The sequence below is a fragment of the Natator depressus genome, chromosome 3, assembly GCF_965152275.1.
Source record: "Natator depressus isolate rNatDep1 chromosome 3, rNatDep2.hap1, whole genome shotgun sequence".
Lineage (NCBI taxonomy): Eukaryota > Metazoa > Chordata > Testudines > Cheloniidae > Natator > Natator depressus.
The window spans coordinates 209277152-209296194 of NC_134236.1; positions in this window are offsets into that span (position 1 = coordinate 209277152).

Here is a 19043-nt window from a genome sequence, read left to right on the forward strand (position 1 = left end):
GGCTTTCACCTTCAGACACCAAAAAGCATCTTGACTTCATGCAACTCCAACTCTGACCTCCTACCCCCTTGCACCCACAGATCGACACACCCAGCAGTCCCAGAGCTCAGCCCTCTGGGAAACTATTCAGCTTTTACCTTGCCGTGAATGTGTTGAGTCAGAGTCTGACCAGGCTGGGACATGCATTGCTGGGTGGTGGTGGAAGTGATGGCCTTGAGGAGTGGCGTGTTAATCCTGTCTCTCTATCCCAGCCCTAACCCTGACCCTAGCAGCAACCCTAGTGCTAATGCTAACTTTTCATGATAAACCTGCTGCTAACTCAGCCCCCACGGAGTTAAAAGCACGACACTGTTCACATTAGGATGCATGTGCCGAATGGGGCACACATTGCTACGTAGCAGGAAGTATTCATTGGAGTTTGTAGGGCTGCTTGGTACAATGGGGCACATGTTGCATTGCAGAGGTGTGACAGGTTCGGTCACAGAGACCCCCCTGGGACTTCACCTGATGGGCTGAAATTCCCTCTGAGCCCGTTTTCTCTGCCAGTTTGGGACTCCAGAACCCTGCCTTGTTGAGCCAGACATGCTTGCCTGCTGCACCACAGATCCAGGGTCTGAACCATGCCCCTCAAAGCCGCAGACTTAACTGAAAATGGCTTAGCAAGTGCTCCTGTCTCCAGGACCCAGACCCCAATGGGATCCAAACCCCAAATAAATCCATTTAGCTCTGTATAAAGCTTATGCAGGGTAAACTCATAAATTGTCCGCCCTCTATAACACTGATAGAGAGATATGCACAGCTGTTTGCTCCCCCAGGTATTAATCACTTACTCTGGGTTAATTAATAAACAAAAGTGAGTTTATTTAGTATAAAAAGTAGGATTTAAGTGGTTCCAAGTAATAATGGACAGAACAAAGTAAGTTACCAAGCAAAATAAAACAAAACACGCAAGCCTAAGCCTAATACATTAAGAAACTGAATATAGGTAAATCTCACTCTCAGAGATGTTCCAATAAGCTTTTTTCACAGACTAGACTCCTTCCTAGTCTGGTACAGACTGGTACAATCCTGTCCCCTGGTACAGACCTTGTTAGTTCCAGCAGGCATCCTAGGTGAAAAGCAGGGGATTCCACATGACTGGGACCCCTTTGTTCTGTTTCACCCCCTTTTATAGCTTTGACACAAGGTGGGAATCCTTTGTCTTTCTCTGGGTTCCCACCCCTCCTTCTAAATAGAAAAGAACCAGGTTAAAGATGGATTCCAGTTCAGGTGACATGGTCACATGTCCTGTGAGCCCCCCTCCATTCCTCCAGGACTGGCCCACAGGTATGCGGTGGAAACTTGCAGGTAAACAGAGCCATTTACAGTCAATTGTCCTAGACAATGGGAGCCATCACGATTCTAAACCACCACTAATGGCCCACATTTTGTATAATTACAATAGGACCTCAGAGTAATACTTCATATTTCTAGTTTTAGATACAAGAATGATACATACATACAAATAGGATGACCACACTCAGTAGTTCATAAGCTTTGTAATGATACCTTACAAGAGACCTTTTGCATAAAGCATATTCCAGTTACATCATATCCACGCTTATAAACTTATTTTTATATAATATAGGGAGTGCACTATCACCAGTGGGAAGTATTCACTGGAGTGCAAATGGGTGCAAGGTACAACGGGGCACACATTGCATTGCAGGGGGAAGTATTACTCGGAATGCCCAGAGACATTCATTAACATGCACAGGGACATATTGGGGCCTATGATATTTTTCATGCACTGGGTTAAACCCGTGCTGTTGCCCAATGGAAGGCACGGGGATTCGAGGGTCCAAGAGGGCATTCGTTGTGTGTCAGGGCCCTGTTAGGTGTTTCTTCTACCATGGCCCTCAGCAGCCTGCCTGGGGAGGAGTGTCAGAGTCCTGCAGGGGAGGGGGAGTTCTGCAGCGCTGTTCGGGGAACACCTGGTCAGAAGCATTTCAGAGCTTTGATCAGGTGACGTGTGGGTAATATTTTTAAGCTGGCCTAGTTGGACCAGAAAGAGGTAACCTTTTGGTTTCTCAAAATGCGCAGGAGCCTGCCCTCAGCCATCCAGCTGTGGTCTCAGCATAGTCGTCCCACTTCCCTGATGCCAGCAGGACCCTTTGGGTCGCTGCAGAGCCCAACATGGCTTTTTAATTCATTGTCTGGTTATGTTTATAACCGTCTCAGAAGCCCCCTGTTGTGGACTCCCCATAGAAATACATGGAAGGGATGGAGATCATGCCTAGGTCATAGCAGAGTCATGTGAAATATGGATTTAGCAAAAGGAGTGAGTGAAACCTCAAGGATTAGGTCTAAATATTAATTATTTAATGATACCCTTCAAAGGAGTTGAAGTGTTACCATTCCATTTTTTGGGGAAAAAGGACTTTTAAAATAAATACTCTTTTTGGTCACTTCATCTGAAGACCAGTCACTGCAGGTAAAAAAAATATTACAAAAATCTGAACACAGTCTCAGATTTGGGGTAGTTTCAGAGAAAATCACCAATGATAGGGACATCATGACTTTGCAAGACAGCTGTGTCCTTGCTTGCTTTCTTTTGCAAACCATTTGTGTGAAGCTAACTTATTTGCATAGCTTTATTCCGACGGGATTGAAAATACTGCTCCGTTAGCAGCTTGAAGGCTAGGAACAGAGGTGACATGCAGAGTGGTGGATGTTAAATACCATAAAACTGAGGTTAAAACTAGAAAACTCTGCTTATCTTTTGTCATGTTCTTAAGTCCAATAAGTTAAAAATATAACTCCAAATTGAACACTCCTATTTCCTAGTTCAGTAAAGTGGATGAAAAGGAACCCTTTCTGCATCCAGATTTGAGATTTTCTTTATCATAAAAGTTAACAGTTTCTGCTGCAAATGCACCAGGTCATGGTCCCACATGCTCAGAACTTCCCTTTCCCACAACAAGTTTCTTTCTAGTGGCCCAAGGCCTGTATTCTGTGCACATTACGGACATGGAACATTTTAAGTGTAAAAGATCTGTTTTTTAGATACCCTGAAAAGTACCTTGAGTTTAATGTTTTTTTGCCATGTGAAAAATGTGTTTTGTCACTTTCTTCTCAGGCAAAACCTGCCACAGGGATTGTGCTCAAATGTGCCAGAAAAAGTCACCTTGAACAGAGACCAAAAGCTGCATCCAAAGCTCACTGAGGTTGATGGAGCAACTCCTAGTGGTTTCATTGGGTTTGGATCAGGCCCCAAGGGTCACCCTCAGAGGTGACTGCCGTGGAGAGTTACAATTCAGGAATTGCTACCAGTGAGTGCTCCAAGGAGCTCACATTTCCTTTGAGTGCTGCGGTGCCTTGTCCCTTGGTTGGAGAGAAGTTGCACTCCCAACTCCACTTCATTTGCAGATAGTCTAACCTCCTGTATAGTGTGCCTGCCCTCTTCTGGCCTATCTGCAGAATTCCTACGACCCTGTCCTGCTCCCTCACACTAACACATTTATAATGACCACTTTTCCCCTCTGTTCCACCTCAGAGGGCTCCCGGTTCATCACTAACCAGACTTGTCAACTGAGGTCAGTTCCTGAATATTTAGACGACCAAATTCTAAAATTTTATTCCTATACATGTCCTCTCTGCCCCGACCTCTTGGGGAAAAAACAAACCAAAAACCTTCAGCCAGCCCGTATCTGCCTCAGCCCCGAGGAGTGTCAGCTGCACAATGAGATCACGGGAATCAGTAGCCATACGCTGGCTTGAGACCATGAAGACCAGAAGTCTAGTCCCAACTTTATCTGCTCTGTCACTTTCCCTCCCACTCTTTTCCGTTTAAACTGTTCAAGGCAGGGATTGTCTCTCGTTATGTATTTGTACAGATAAAGGGGCCATGACCTTGCTTGGGGCCTCTAGGTGCTATTGCAATATAAATAATAATCATCGATCTGATTATAGGACAGTGAAATCTGCTGCCAGTGACCTTCAACGTAGGGAAATGCCATTTACACTGAAGTAAAATGAGAGCCCGACCTATTCCTGTACTGCGCCAGGCCACTAACAATACCTGGCTCTCATATAGCACGTTTTATTGGTAGATCTCAAAGCATTTTACATTTTTCCAGATGGGGAAACTGAGGCATTGTGTGGGGAAGTGACTTGCCAGCGGCAGAGCTGGGAAGAGGCCGCAGGTCAGCTCTGCCCCTCTGCAGGCTGCTGACAATTCACGCCTGAGTGAAGCACCAGCTATGCAATCAAAACGCTATCACCACCATACAGGTTCTCAGTGGAATAACGGCTATATTGCTCTTACAACGGTGGCTGCTGACGCGTGGAAAAATGGACCAGCGTGTGGCGCGAAGGATAATGCCGTCCCGGCAGACGGCAGCACGGGAATGCACCAGACAAATCCGCAGGGCCCTGCTGCTCAGCTGGTGGCATGCCGGGCTCCTGGGACCGCAATGCAGGCCGCCGGTTTCCATGCAGCTCTGCCCCCTGACACCCACAGGCTGCAAGGGCGCAGACCGGGGCCTGTGCCAACCTGCTCATTTCAGGGCAGAGCGAAGCCCATGCTGGGCTGCGGGTAGCTAAGAGGTTTTCTGTTGTGCCTGTTCCCTGCGTACTGCACCTTCGCACGTCTAAGCACCGTCCCTGGATGCAGAGTGCTGCAGCCACTCTCTCCTCAGAGCAAACTGACCGAAGAGACAAGCAGACAGACCGTGCTCCTGGCCGAATGCAGCCCAAATGGACTGACGCTGCGGAAGAGCCAAGAAGTATTCAAATCCCAGTCATTCTGGTCCAGGCCATGGCAGGTCAGGGTGGCTAAGAGCCAGGGTTGCTGTGGTATGACACAAAGGAGGATGCCTTCATGTTCAGCAAGAGGAGTTTCATGATCACAATAGCATAGAAATGTGAAAGGTAGAAAACATGGCTTCTACAACGCCCTGCGTGTCTGCTCGGAGCACCCGCTGCTGGGAGACTGGCTGGAGCTTCCTTTTTGTGGTTCCTGCTCCTCCTCACCAAGGTGAAGGCAGCACTGCACCGAAGAGGCTGCTGCAGTGATTAAAAAGCGATAGCGCTGCCCAGGACAGAGACAATTTTGGGCAACACCCCTTATCTCTGGTTTCAGAGCAGCAGCCGGGTTAGTCTCTATCCGCAAAGAGAACAGGACGACGTGTGGCACCTTAGAGACTAACCCACTGATTTGAGCGTAAGCTTCCGTGAGCTACAGCTCCTTATCTCTGACACAGAAACGCTGTTGCTGGGTTTTGCATATCTGTGGTAGCCACATAACTTTGTATTGCACCATATTTCCCTCACCCCTTTCCTGGCCGGAGACACCCCACCCCATGCTATGAGGAAATGGACCATAAACCCATACCAACAGGCCATGGGACTGAGTGAAAACAAACAACAGGGTGCGTGATAAAAGGTACTTTATGAACATATTACCACGGGGCCTGTTGTCCTACTTGCAGGGGAAGTGTACTCAGGGTACGTGTAGAAACCTGCATGGAACTTGGAGGGAGGGGCAGAGCTGGCAGGATGGAGAGGCTGGAGGCGGCACTGGAAGTCCGTGTGTGTGCATGCGGCTGGAGAGCCAGTTTAGCTTTAGAACGACAGGCCTCTCTCGTATTATTCCCAATATGCAGGACATGAAACGCTCCCTAGAGTCAACTAGTGACAGACAATTTTGTAGAGACTACTCCCAATGCCATCGCCTGTGTAAATCCTCCAGTGTCGAGAGGAGAATGTCCCTCTCAGCTGGCCCACAGTGGCAGAGCGGTCTGGTGAGCTCAGATCAGCCATGAGAACCAGCTGGTGGGAATTCTGCTCCCTCCTCTGACACAGACTCATTGTGCAGCCTTGGGCCAGTCCTTTAATCTCTGTCTTTTCCCTTGCTTGCTAACTGGCTGAGCCACCCAGGCCTCTGATAGGAGCAACCTCTGCTCGCCCTGACCGTAACTGCTCTTCCAGCCCTTGCAGCATGGACTGCAGCCAGCCTGGCCTCGGTTCCCATGCAGCCGGTCCCCCTTTTCTTCGTTGCATCCGCAAGCCTCCTGGGACCACTTCCAGCAGCTCTTGCGCTCCTCACCCTACAGGAGCAGAGCTGCCAGGGCCCTGGCTCCGGTGCCAAACAGATCTCTCACCCCTTCCTGCTCTGAGATTTCTTGCACCTTCCTCTGGAGCAGCGGGCGTTGAACACTGTTGGAGACAGGAGCCTGGGCCAAAGGGACCTTGTTCTGATCGAGTCTGGCAGTTCCTGAATTCCTAACTCCATGTCCCAGAGTTAAAACCACCCTGACGTAAAGTAAAAAGCCCTCGGGAAAGAAACGAACATGCTTTTCCAATGGCCTGAGGCCAGGAGGGAACGTGGGAACAGCCCTCTCCCTGCGCTGCTTCTGATACAGCTGCTCTGATTGCTCCCCAGCCCCTGCAGTGCAGCCAGGCCCTTGCATGTGTGAGCCATGCTCAGAGATTTCTGATCAGCTGTCAGGCAGATTGTGGCCTGTCTAGAAGCCACGCAGAGGCAGGCAGCATTTGTGCCCCTGTGCCTTTCTTTTGAAATATTGGATAAGGGTTTATTTTACTAGGAGAAAAGTGCCCCGTCTGAGGAGCAGTCATGAGGAAGTGAGGCTGGCTCTTACTGTCAAAGGGATGACAGTATCTGGAGCCCCAGGAGCAATACCAGTAGGGTTCACATGGCTCGGGAAAGAACAGCCCAGTCTGTGAAGTCCAACTGACAGGCCCAGAGGCCAATCTAAAGCAGCAACTCTCCCTTCTCTGTGGGGCTGCAGAGACTCACAGGGTGCAGCTTGGCAACGCATTCCTGATGTGGCCAGAGATGGCCCACGGCGAGTAGCCAGGAGTGCTGGTGTAGGGCTAGTGATGTTAAAGGCCCCCAGAGTTACAAGCGTTCATAAACTTGTTCACTGCCTGGCGTTACACAGGAATAGGCCCGTTCGGGGTTATTTTTAAACAGCCTCTGATTTTACTCAGCTACTTGACAAACCCAAAAGCAGTCATGCAAATTGGAAGTTTGATTGAACACAAGAGATTAAAACAAGCATTTATAGCGAAACGGGGGCTGAGTGATCTTGCAAAACACAGTCACACCCGATCACAGCCCCGTTCCTTCTGGAGTCCATAGATCAGTCTCTCTTACCTTCACAGCACCTTTTCTTTGATGAAAAGGAAAAAGTTAATTTTACTCCCCGTCTTTCTCTGAAGGGCATTCACATATCCCGTTCTTAAAGACCCCAGGTGGAGGAGAGACAGGATAGAGAAGAGGGGGGAAATATGGCTTTTGTTGATGTTTTTGGGGCATGGGATCACCGGTTAGCTACGAGTGGATGCTTTGGTTGGCAAGTTGACCATGACACATGCTGCTTGGACCCTGGCTAGTTACGGTCTGGTCAGGGCGGTCATCTGGGTGGAGCCTTTCTCCTTAGACAAGGCAGGTTTGGATGAATGCCATGTAATTGATTTCAGGATTTGATGAAAAGCCGAGATTGAAATAGGCCGGGAAGATTAAGCGGTGGGGCAGAAAACACCACAACAAGGGGAGAGAATGAGACAGGAACTCACATGCCTTTGCAGTGCCGGTAATTAGAGATCCCCACGGGTGGGCTGGGGGCTGGATGCCTGGACGAGGTGATGACTTTCAGCACTCACTGGTGAAAACAAATTCCTTAAAGGAAGAAAGTCTTTCCGTCTGATCTGATCCTTCTGGCGGGGGTCAGGGAAGACGAGATGAACTGAGATGAGCTGGGATGCAAGGTGGGATGGGAGATGAGAGAGAGAGAGAGCGGATTTTTTTTCAAAGTCTCTTTTTAAGAAACCCAGAAAGGGGAAAAGTGGGCAGCATAGTCTAATAATCTTCATTATTTTGTCCACCAATTAGGTCTAATATCTGTCACCCCAATTTTGTTTCATTAACTTCAGACTGTACATCATCTGTTTTTAACAAGTGTAACTTCAGCAGTCCTTGGATTATATTAACGTTGCCTTTTTGGTTTAGACAAATCCAGTTTCTTTGTATCTTTTTATAACATTCAACATCATAAACAACTTGACCTATTTTTAGTGGTTAATTCCTAAGTGGGCAAAAATTACAGGTTATTGTAACATTTTATGAACTTTTGCTCACTGTTTACATTTAAGTTTACAATAGGGGTACATTTTGTAGGGCCAATAGTCACAACATAATCCCTCTCTTTTATGAGCCAATTACACCTAAGGTCGGACATTTGTTCATAAAAATCACAATTATAAACAAAACAAACTTAAAACTTAATATTGCCTGGACTTAAATTGGCTTGGCATTATTTCTTATCAAATATGAAAAATTGAATTGGTACAACTATTTGAATTTTAGTAGAATCAGAATAAATCGAGCATTGATGCATTGAATAACTTCAGCCGAAGGTCAGTACTATGGTCTTTCATGTGTAGGATGGTACAGTTTAACATTTTTATCATACCAAATTCATTTGTCATATTTCTAAAATCAAACTCTGTTTTGAATAAGACATTTTTTACCTCCAGGGTTGCTTAATATACAAAAATAAATCTTTAAAGCCAGGTTGTAGCACACCCATTTTATTTTGCCACTTCATTAAAGAGTATAAAAGGTACCTTGGAGTAAGAGAGTTTATATGCATATGTGGAAAAGTTCCCGGTTCTGAAAAAAGAGAAGCAGATCTGAAGCACAGAGATCAGTTAGCATCTGTGTCACAAGAACCGGAGAGTGTATTGGCAGAAAATCGTCGATTCGGAGGAAATGTAGGGGTCTTGCAGACAAACTTAGGTAGGAGGTTGCAAGAAAGTGACAGGGAAATGACTTGGACGCGAAACATTCTAAGAGAGACCCAGGAGGGACCAGCCAAAGGAACTCTGAGTACGTTACCTTGGACTCTGTGTACGGGAGGCTGGGTGGGAAAGAATTAGAGCAGGGGCGGCCAACCTGGGGCTCCGGAGCCACATGCGGCTCTTTAGACGTTAATAGGCGGCTCCTTGTCTAGGCCCCGACTCCAGGGCTGGGGCTACAGGCGCCAACTTTCCAGTGTGCCGGGGGTGCTCACTGCTCCCCCCTGGCTCTGCCACAGCCTCTGCCCCCACTCCACCCCTTCCCAACCCCTCCCCTGAGCCTACCGTGCTCTCGCTCCTCCTCCCCCCTCACCCCCGAGCCTCCTGCACGCCACAAAACAGCTGATCGGGAGGTGCGGGGGGGGGGGATGACGGGATGCTGATCGGCGGGGCTGCCGGTGGGTGGGAGGGAGCTGATGGGGGTCTGCAGGCATATTACGGTGGCTCTTTGGCAATGAGCATTAGTAAATGCTCCTTCTCAGGCTCAGGCTGGCCACCCCTGGATTAGAGTATCAGACTGCAATTCAGAAGTATGAAGAGCTGTTACAAGACCAAGACGACTTAAGGAAAGAAAAGGAGGCATTGGCATTCGCCTGTTTAACCTTGAGAAAGGAAAGAGGCAAACAGCAATGAGGCTCTGTCTACTCTCCAGGTTATGCAGCTGCAATTTCTGTCGCTTGGGGTGTGAATAAACCACCCCCGAGCGACATGCTACGTCGGCATAAACCCTCGTGCGCACAGCTCTGGGTCGAGCGGAACGCTGCTCCCGCTGACAGAGCTTCTGCCGCTTTCAGAGGTGGGTTTTTATGCTGACGGGAGACTTTTCTCCCATTGGCATAGAGCGTCTTCACCAGACGCGCGGCAGTGCTGTACGGAGAGACAGACCCTTCGTGTGCCTGCAGTTAGAAGTGCACATGAGAGTTGCTCAGAGTGATTCACTCAGAAAAGAGAAGGATGCAATAATGGAACGAGTGGAGGCCAGAGACGAATTGATTGGTCCGAGGAAGAACCTGCAGGATTCTTTGAATGCTTCTGTGATGTTGAAAGGAGATCTGAGGAACTGGAGGGGACTGAGACAGTTTAAGAAGCATGGCGTGACAGGAACAAGCTAACTTTGTTGAAGACCATCGAGAATTTGAATCTGTGTCATCTTTGCGGCCTACTGAACCCGTGTGAGAAAGGAGCCCTGAACGAAACAGCAGAGAGCACAAGCACCCCAGCCACGGCAACACAGGCAGCTTTGTGGTGCTTCATAGGGAGCTGCAGCATTTGAACCAACTGATGAGACTGTCTGACCCAGCTAACGCAGATGCTCACGTTTAGTCGCACTTACCTGCTGTGGGAAGCCACCGGAACGATGGAAGCGAGAGAGGATTAGCTCTCACAGGCTTGGATAAAATACATTAAAGCAAACAAAAGGTCAGGCTTGACAAAGCCCTGGCTGGGATGATTTAACTGGGAATTGGTCCTGCTTCAAGCAGGGGGTTGGACTAGATGACCTTCTGGGGTCCCTTCCAACCCTGATATTCTATGATTCTATGATCTGCTGAGGAGGTTATAGGCTGGCTGACATCTCTATCAGCCATGTCAGCAGAGTTTTACACGGACACCGCTTGCTTTGCGGAGAGGACTGGATCTTTAACGGCCCAACGAATTGCTTATAATGTTAAACAGGAAGGACAAAGTATTTCTGATTATTATAAAAAGTTAGGGCAACCCTATTTTGCAGGACAGGGACATCCTCAGTGTGAGAAGCATGATTTTAGGTGCTTTTTATCAGGGGATTAAATTGCTGTATACCGAACCCTCTACCTCAAAAAGTCATCGAGTCCAGCCCCCTGTGCTGAGGCAGGACCAAGTAAACCTAGACCAGCCCTGACAGGTGTTACCTGTTCTAAAAAACCTTCAATGATGCGGGATTCCACAACTTCCCTTGGAAGCCTATTCCAGAGCGTAACTACCCTTAAAATAGTTTCCATGCTGCTTGCAAGCATTTCTCTCTTGTGACGAATGGGAGAGGTTTCAGCCTGTCATGGAAATCAGAGATTAGTTATACTCCCTAGGTCGGTAGGGAGAGGGGGCGTGTGCATGTATGCGTGTGTGGTCTGTCTGTGGCAGCCAGCCTGCAGACAGGTGCATCATGGATCATATGATTAAGCTGCAAGCAGGAAATGGGAAGTTCAACTGGGCAGGTACAGGGCCTGATCCCGAGCCCTGTGCTGTGAGGTGCGGAGGGCTCTCAAGTCCTGCTGCGCTCACTGGGAGAGAGGAGGCCCAATTCCAGCAGGAGGCACTCAGCACTCTGCCAGCTCACGCTCCTAGTGTTTGCTTTAGGGGACTGTGCTTCTGATTTGGTTACTTGGCAGGTTGATTTTCTAGGTGCATTAGCTGGAGTGTGTCCTCAAGGAAACCTAAACGATTGCCTGGATTTCCAGTTGCATGCCGTGCAGTCTGCGCCTTGGTGCCGACTCCCCCCAAATAAATGAGGGGTCAGAATGTGTGCAGAGGCCGGGGGTGCTGTGAGCTAGGAAAGGCGGTGGTGGGGAGCTACCCGGCCGAGGGAGATTTACTGTTCCCGCTGCACCCGGAGTTATACTAGATCCACATACAGCAAGCGCTAGAGCTGCTCATGTGCACCCCTCCTAGAAGGGATACTAAACCTCATGCCTCAGGGCATCAACGGAGACGTCCCATGTCGACAACTGCGGGGTTTGACACACGCACCTTCCTCTGAAACAGCTGGTGCTGGCCGTGGGAGAGACTGGGCTGGATGGACCTCGCTGGAGGCTAGGGCTTCCTTGTGGTGGGTGCTTAGAGGAAGAGACAGTCACTGCCCTGCAGAGCTCATAGGCTCAATGGACAGGCAGACGCCTGCAATATTCGTTAGGCCCTCTGTGGAAATGTGGGGCTGAGGCACAGGGGAAACAAACACCACCCAGTGCTCTGCAGCAGGAGGACTCCGAGCGCTGTATTGTTATCCTTGTTTCACAGATGGGGAAACTGAGGCCCACAGAGGTGATGTGAGATGCCCACTGTCTCTCAGGGACTCTGTGGCAGAGCCACAATCTGAACCCAGATCTCCTGGGTCCGAGTTCAGGGCCAGAACAACAAGCTCATCTGCTCTCTCCTCTTGCTGTCCCTGCGTGTTCTTCAGTGCGACTACGGAACGTGGATTCCAGTCCCAGGGGACCTCTTTAATAGGTGTGAACTTGTGAAATTTAACACAAAGCCCATCTGCCTCTGATGTTAATTATTTCCATTTCATTGGATAGTAATGTGGGTTGCCAGGACATGACAGAATTAATTCCTCCTGGGTGATGTCTGCTGTCTGATGCTGTCCTGGAGATAATTAGTGACCACTCTGATCGTTGCTGCCTTCACGCTGACATGGAGACGTAGGTTAGCTGGGTGTTTTTGCCGACTCTTTGCCAGTCTGACCTGTGTTTGTACATATCAGGAATTCTTGGAGCCCAAAGTCATGATTGCCAGGGATGCTACTGGAGTTTCCTTGCTTTTAGGGTTTGAAGTCCTTACTCTCAGCGTAGCTCTCCCTGGAGCTGCACTGCTAGAAGTATTTGATGGATTGGTTTTGATAGCTATGGAACAGTCTCCTCTGCAGATTGGAATAAATGTACCATTCCTGAGGCTGTCAGATTTCAGCCGTCTCATGTGAAAGAGCAAGAGATGTTCAGAGTAACAGGAAGGGTTTCTTCAGGTATGTTGGCAACAAGAACAAAGTCAAGGAAAGTGTGGGCCCCTTATTGAATGAGGGAGGCAACCTAGTGACAGAGGATGTGGAAAAAGCTAATGTACTCAATGCTTTTTTTGCCTCTGTCTTCACGAACAAGGTCAGCTCCCAGACTGCTGCACTGGGCAGCACAGCATGGGGAGGAAGTGACCAGCCCTCTGTGAAGAAAGAAGTGGTTTGGGACTTTTTAGAAAAGCTGGATGAGCACAAGTCCATGGGGCCGGATGCGCTGCATCCGAGAGTGCTAAAGGAGTTGACGGCTGTGATTGCAGAGCCATTGGCCATTATCTTTGAAAACTCATGGCGATCGGGTGAAGTCCCGGATGACTGGAAAAAGGCTAATGTAGTGCCCATCTTTAAAAAAGGGAAGGAGGAAGATCTGGGGAACTACAGGCTAGTCAGCCTCACCTCAGTCCCTGGAAAAATCCTGGAGCATGTCCTCAAGGAATCAATTCTGAGCACTTAGAGGAGAGGAAAGTGATCAGGAACAGTCAGCATGGATTCACCAAGGGCAAGTCATGCCTGACTAATCTAATTGCCTTCTATGACGAGATAACTGGCTCTGTGGATGAGGGAAAAGCAGTGGATGTGTTGTTCCTTGACTTTAGCAAAGCTTTTGACACCGTCTCCCACAGTATTATTGCCAGCAAGTTAAAGAAGTATGGGCTGGATGAATGGACTATAAGGTGGATAGAAAGTTGACTAGATTGTCGGGCTCAACGGGCAGTGATCAATGGCTCCATGTCTAGTTGGCAGCCGGTATCAAGCGAAGTGCCCCAAGGGTCAGTCCTGGGGCCAGTTTTGTTCAGTATCTTCATAAATGATCTGGAGGATGGTGTGGATTGCACCCTCAGCAAGTTTGCAGATGACACTAAACTGGGAGAAGAGGTAGATACGCTGGAGGGTAGGGATAGGATACAGAGGGACCTAGACAGATTAGAGGATTGGGCCAAAAGAAATCTGATGAGGTTCAACAAGGACAAGTGCAGAGTCCTGCACTTAGGATGGAAGAATCCCATGCACCGTTACAGACTAGGGACCAAATGGCTTGGCAGTAGTTCTGCAGAAAAGGACCTAGGGGTGACAGTGGACGAGAAGCTGGATATGAGTCAACAGTGTGCCCTTGCTGCCAAGAAGGCCAATGGCATTTTCGGATGTATACGTAGGGACACTGCCAGCAGATCGAGGGATGTGATCGTTCCCCTCTATTCGACATTGGTGAGGCCTCATCTGGAGAAGTGTGTCCAGTTTTGGGCCCCACACTCCAATTTTTCCACATCCTTCTTGTAAAGAGTCCAACGGAGGGCAACAAAAGTGATTAGGGGACTGGAACACATGGTTTATGAGGAGAGGCTGAGGGAACTGGGATTGATTAGTCTGCGGAAAAGAAGAATGAGGGGGGATTTGATAGCTGCTTTCAACTACCTGAAAGGGGGTTCCAAAGAGGATGGCTCTAGACTGTTCTCAGTGGTAGCAGATGACAGAACGAGGAGTAATGGTCTCAAGTTGCAGTGGGGGAGGTTTAGGTTGGATGTTAGGAAAAACGTTTTCACTAGGAGGGTGGTGAAACACTGGAATGCGTTACCTAGGGAGGTGGTGGAATCTCCTTCCTTAGAAGTTTTTAAGGTCAGGCTTGACAAAGCCCTGGCTGGGATGATTTAGTTGGGGATTGGTCCTGCTTTGAGCAGGGGGTTGGACTTGAGGTCCCTTCCAACCCTGATAGTCTATGCTTCTATGAAAGTGATTTACTTTTCCGCTTTGCTTTTCTCTTTTACTTGGCTGAATTAAATTGTTTTCTGTAATGCAAAAGGTGGCGCCATTACACTTAAAAGCAACAAATTGTTTTGATATCCGATCTCGCCGCCTTAACACGCCAGCTGACAGGCTGCAGCTACAGAAACCATTAAGTTCATGATGATCATTCCCAGAAAATTAGAAAATAGCTTTTTATTGTAATGTTATACTCACTACTCCACACAGGTATGCACATTTTGTACCCACAATCACTTTTATTGAAAAAGCTTCCCATTTGAAATGCCCCCAAAACTGAAAACAAAACCCCCAGTCCATCCGTCCCCCCCGGTCTCCTGGACGTTTTCTTGGAGGCCCAACGTGTCTTCCTTGGTCCTGGGGCAGGCAACGGCGCTGGAACTCAGCCAAGGGGCGTGTCTCACTGAAGTCGAAGTGCTTGGTGCACATTCGGGACAGGAAGGTGCACCACTGTCTCCATCAGCAGAAGCGTCAGCCTGGTCTCCCTGTCTCTCTTGGTCCGCAACTTAAAGTCTCTACAAACCTGTGACAGGATTCCCCCGACACTTCAGGCACCTGGTGGGCGGGTCACGCGTTGGCAACGGCTTTTTACAGACAAGACAGGTTTGAAGCCCCGTGACTGAAGCATGTCCCAGAACCAGAACCCACAGAAGGAACTGAAGTGTATGAACTCTCTACCAGGAAACTTAACACTGAAACCGTCAAACACTCGAACTAAGATTAAACGGGCACCAACAATGTGCAAAGATGGACAAACGGGAGGAAAACTTACAAAAGCAAGACAACAGGGTCCACCAACCATCCTGGGCTGCGAGAAGGAACCGAGATGGGTCGAGGTGGCTCCGCCCTCTATAATCTGGCACAACAGCAAGAGGCAAGAATGGGTGCATGTGCTGCCTCAACAAGTACTGCTGAGGGGAAAATCTCCCGCAGGGCACGGGGCGCTCACACCCCTGACGTGGAATGGACATGGGCAATCACTCAGTGAAGACGTCTGAATCCTGAGTCTGCTCTTTACTTCCTATTTGCTGCTGAAGAGGAAATGAAGTCACAAGAATCCATACCACTTGTTACATGAGTGTTTTACACGGTCTCCATTACCTGAAGGGGATCGGACAGTGGGAGGATGATGCAGTTGTTTTGGTGCAGTGGAAATAGCTGAAATCAGCAGGTTCAAATAAAGTTATTTGTGCAGTGACTGAGTGAGCAGTTATTGCGGAAGACGGAGGCAAATTAAAGTGCATCCAAGCAATTTTAGCTACACTGCTTGGTCTAATCTAAGGTGAAAAACTGACAAATGTTCTCGGTGGTGAAACTAATAGCCATTGCCCTTGCTTCTTATTGCCTTTCCCCAGCAGTTGTACTTAAAACCACAGGGAAAATCTGTAGTAAATACAATTGGTGCAATTTTCACCTATACAGCTAAGCAACGTTTGATGGTGCGGGAAAGATTCTGATTGCAATATCTTCTTTTAGCTAGCAAAGCTCAGAGAGTCTATCCGGCAAGGTGCTCATCCCATAGATTAGAATTCTGATGAGTGTTCACCGTTCAGCTAACCAGAGCTGGAGAAGCCTAGACTAAGTAAACCAAGTCCAAATGCACACATCTCACTGCAGTCTTTGGGAGCCCGCAGCATTTGTATCATACCCACTTCAATGCCTTCGGTATCAGAACCACAAATACAAATTCGCAGGATACTCTTGAAAGGTGTGTCAAACAACACTGGGGTTGTGGCCGTAAAGACAAGGTGCACTAAAAACGCTCTGGGGGTTCAGTGAGGCCCCCACTACGCACACATGGAGCATATACAATGGCTGTGTGTTTCAGCCATGGTGATTGTTCTGAACGGAACAGATGGCGAGTAAGTCAGTTCTCACCTTTTTTCACAGAATGGCTTACAGCAGGTCATGGACGCCTCCCCTTCCATTCGCGACCCCGTAAGGGCCTCATGGCAGCAGCAGCAGTAACTGCTTACATGGAAAGGCCACATTACAAATGTGTTTCCTGTATTTTTAGCTTCCAGTGTGATTGGGCAGTTGGAAAACCAGGAGACAGCACCAGATGAGCAGCCGGCTCACCATGGACAACACACAACCGCCCCCAGAAACTGCTCCCCATGTACCTCTGGTTGTAAACTGTGGAGTTAAGGGTGCCAATATGCTTCATTCAAAGGCTGGTGTGAGTATTGTACTTTCTCCAATAGGCCTCAGGCACCCCGTTATTTTTACTGAAGTAGCACCTAGGAGCCTTAGCCATGAACCAGGCCTCTGCTGTGTGAGGTGCTGTACAAACACAAAACAGAAAGAAGGTACCTCCCTGAAAAAGCATGAGGACTGGAAACACGGAGGCCCAGCACTGGCTGTCTGGGAGAGCACTATGGAACCATGTAGCTCTGAATATTTCAGGGGTGAGCCCCAGGACCAAACAGTTTGGATGGCCAGATAGGAGAACACTTCCCAAGATGGGGTCCCTAGTCTATTGGAAAATATGCCCCTCACTTTTTCTGATTGCCCCAAACTGGTCACCCAGGGCCCCAAAGGAGGTCCTGCAAATGTTCCGCTGAAGATACGGTGATGAATCTGAGCCACATAGGCCCTGTCATGATGCAGCACATTTAGTTCCATTGTGCATAGTGTCCATGGGGGATCCTGTCTCGTCAGGAATGGCTGAAGCACCTAGAAATAGAAAGGAGTCCAGGATGCTGCCTTAAGACAGGACAATAGGTCACCTCATGCTCCTGACTGAGGGTATTCGAGCCAGCGTGGGCCACCACCTCTCCAGCTCCTCATCTTACTGCAAATCCAAGAGGATCTGAAGCAGAGGGGATGGTGGGCGGCTAGTGGAATGCAGATAAGGACCACACACCTAAAAGAACTTCCAGTTACAGTAAATAACCTCTGTTTCTTCTTGAAGGGCTGGTCCCTATGTGTGTTCGACTTGCAGGTGACTGACAAGCAGTGCTCAGACTGGAGGTGGGTACGAGGAAGCCAATGGTAAAGATGTTTGCAGCACTGCAGATCCCACGGCCGTGTCCGCAGCTGAGGTGTGACCTAAGGCACAGTGTGTCGTGAACGTGTGGCTGGAGCCTTGTACCACAACCTGCTGTGGGGATGCTGTAAAGGCAGCCTGTGCTCTCGTGGAGTGAGCGGACACCTTCAGGAGAAAGATGTGGGCCAACCTGCAGCACGCTCGAATGCATCCCGAAACCCACTTCGAAATTCTTTGAGAGGATATAGCTTGCCCACGCAATCTTTCTGCTATGGTGATAAAAAGTTTTGGTGACTTTCTGACTGGTTTGGTCCTTTGCAGGTAGAGCGCCAGGACATGCCGGACGTTGAGGGAGTGAAGTCTTTTCTCCTCGGTAGAAGTATGGAACTTTGGAAAGAAGACAGGTAAGTGGAGACTTTGGCAAATGTGGAATTCAAAAACAACCTGGGGGAGAAATTTAGTATGCAAGATAAGGGAAACTTTGTCCTTCTGAAAAACAGTAGAGGGAGGGTCTGCCAGGATGGCTCCCGGCTCGCTGACCCTTCTGGCCAAAGCAATAGTCACCAGAAACGCAACCTTCCTGGACGAGTGGGACATGGAGCATGTCACTAAGGGTTCAAACGGAGGTCTGGTGAGTGTTGTCAGGAGAGATTCAGGTCCCACTGAGGTGTAGGTTTGATCAGTGGTGGGAAGGTCCTGGTTAGGCCCTTCATAAAACGTACTGTAATTGGGTGAGTGAAAGCAGTGTCCATCTATCAGAGGGAGGAAGGCACTAATTGCTGAGAGGGGGACTTGCATCAAACTAATGGAGAGACCTGAGGTCTCCTGGGGCGGGAGATAATCTCAAACAATCAGAATGCTTGCAGTGGCTGGAGAGTATGGACTGATCTGCGCCCAGGCAGAGAAACACCTCCATTTGTCCAGCAGAAGATCCTAGTTGAATCTTTCCTACTTCGGGTAAGGATAGCCTGAACAAGAGTCAAGCAGGAACATTCTATTTCGGACACCCATCACAACACCAGGCCATGAGGTGGAGTGAGTCTGGATTGGGGTGCTTGATTCTGCCCCTATCCTGAGTTGGGAGGCTCAGGAAGGTGTGGATCTGATTTGGGGTAGGGGTGGGAAGACAGGCAGACATTGTCAGGAGCTCCATGAACCAAAACTGCCTGGCTCAGTTTGGTGCTAGGAGAATGACGCTGGCCCCGTCGTAAAGTACCTTTCTTACGACATGTGGCAGCAGTGGCATAGGAGGAAAGGCGTATCTAAGGTCATTTGCCAAGGACAACAGGAAAGCACTGCCCCAGGAGCTGCAGCCCATGGGCCCTCTAGAGCAATACGGCCACAAAGAGGGGCAGCTGGCTGAGGAGAACCCCAAAAGATTCAGTATCAGTGGTCCCTGAGGAAGCCTGATCTGGAGGGATAGAGTATGTCACTCCTCGTCCATCAGGGCTCAACTTCCTCCGTGGAGATACAAGAGCGACCAGACTCATCCGAGTCTGCAAACTGCTCCTCCGGTAGCGGAGGGGCCGTCAGTCCTGGAGCACTCCTGTCAGAGAGCTGGGGGTAATATGGCTCCTGGGACACTGAAGTAGTATCCTTTCTCCCGTGTAGTAACATCCCTCATTAGGGCTGGGCTGGAGAGGAGGGGAGACTGCTGATAAGGGAGGAACATAT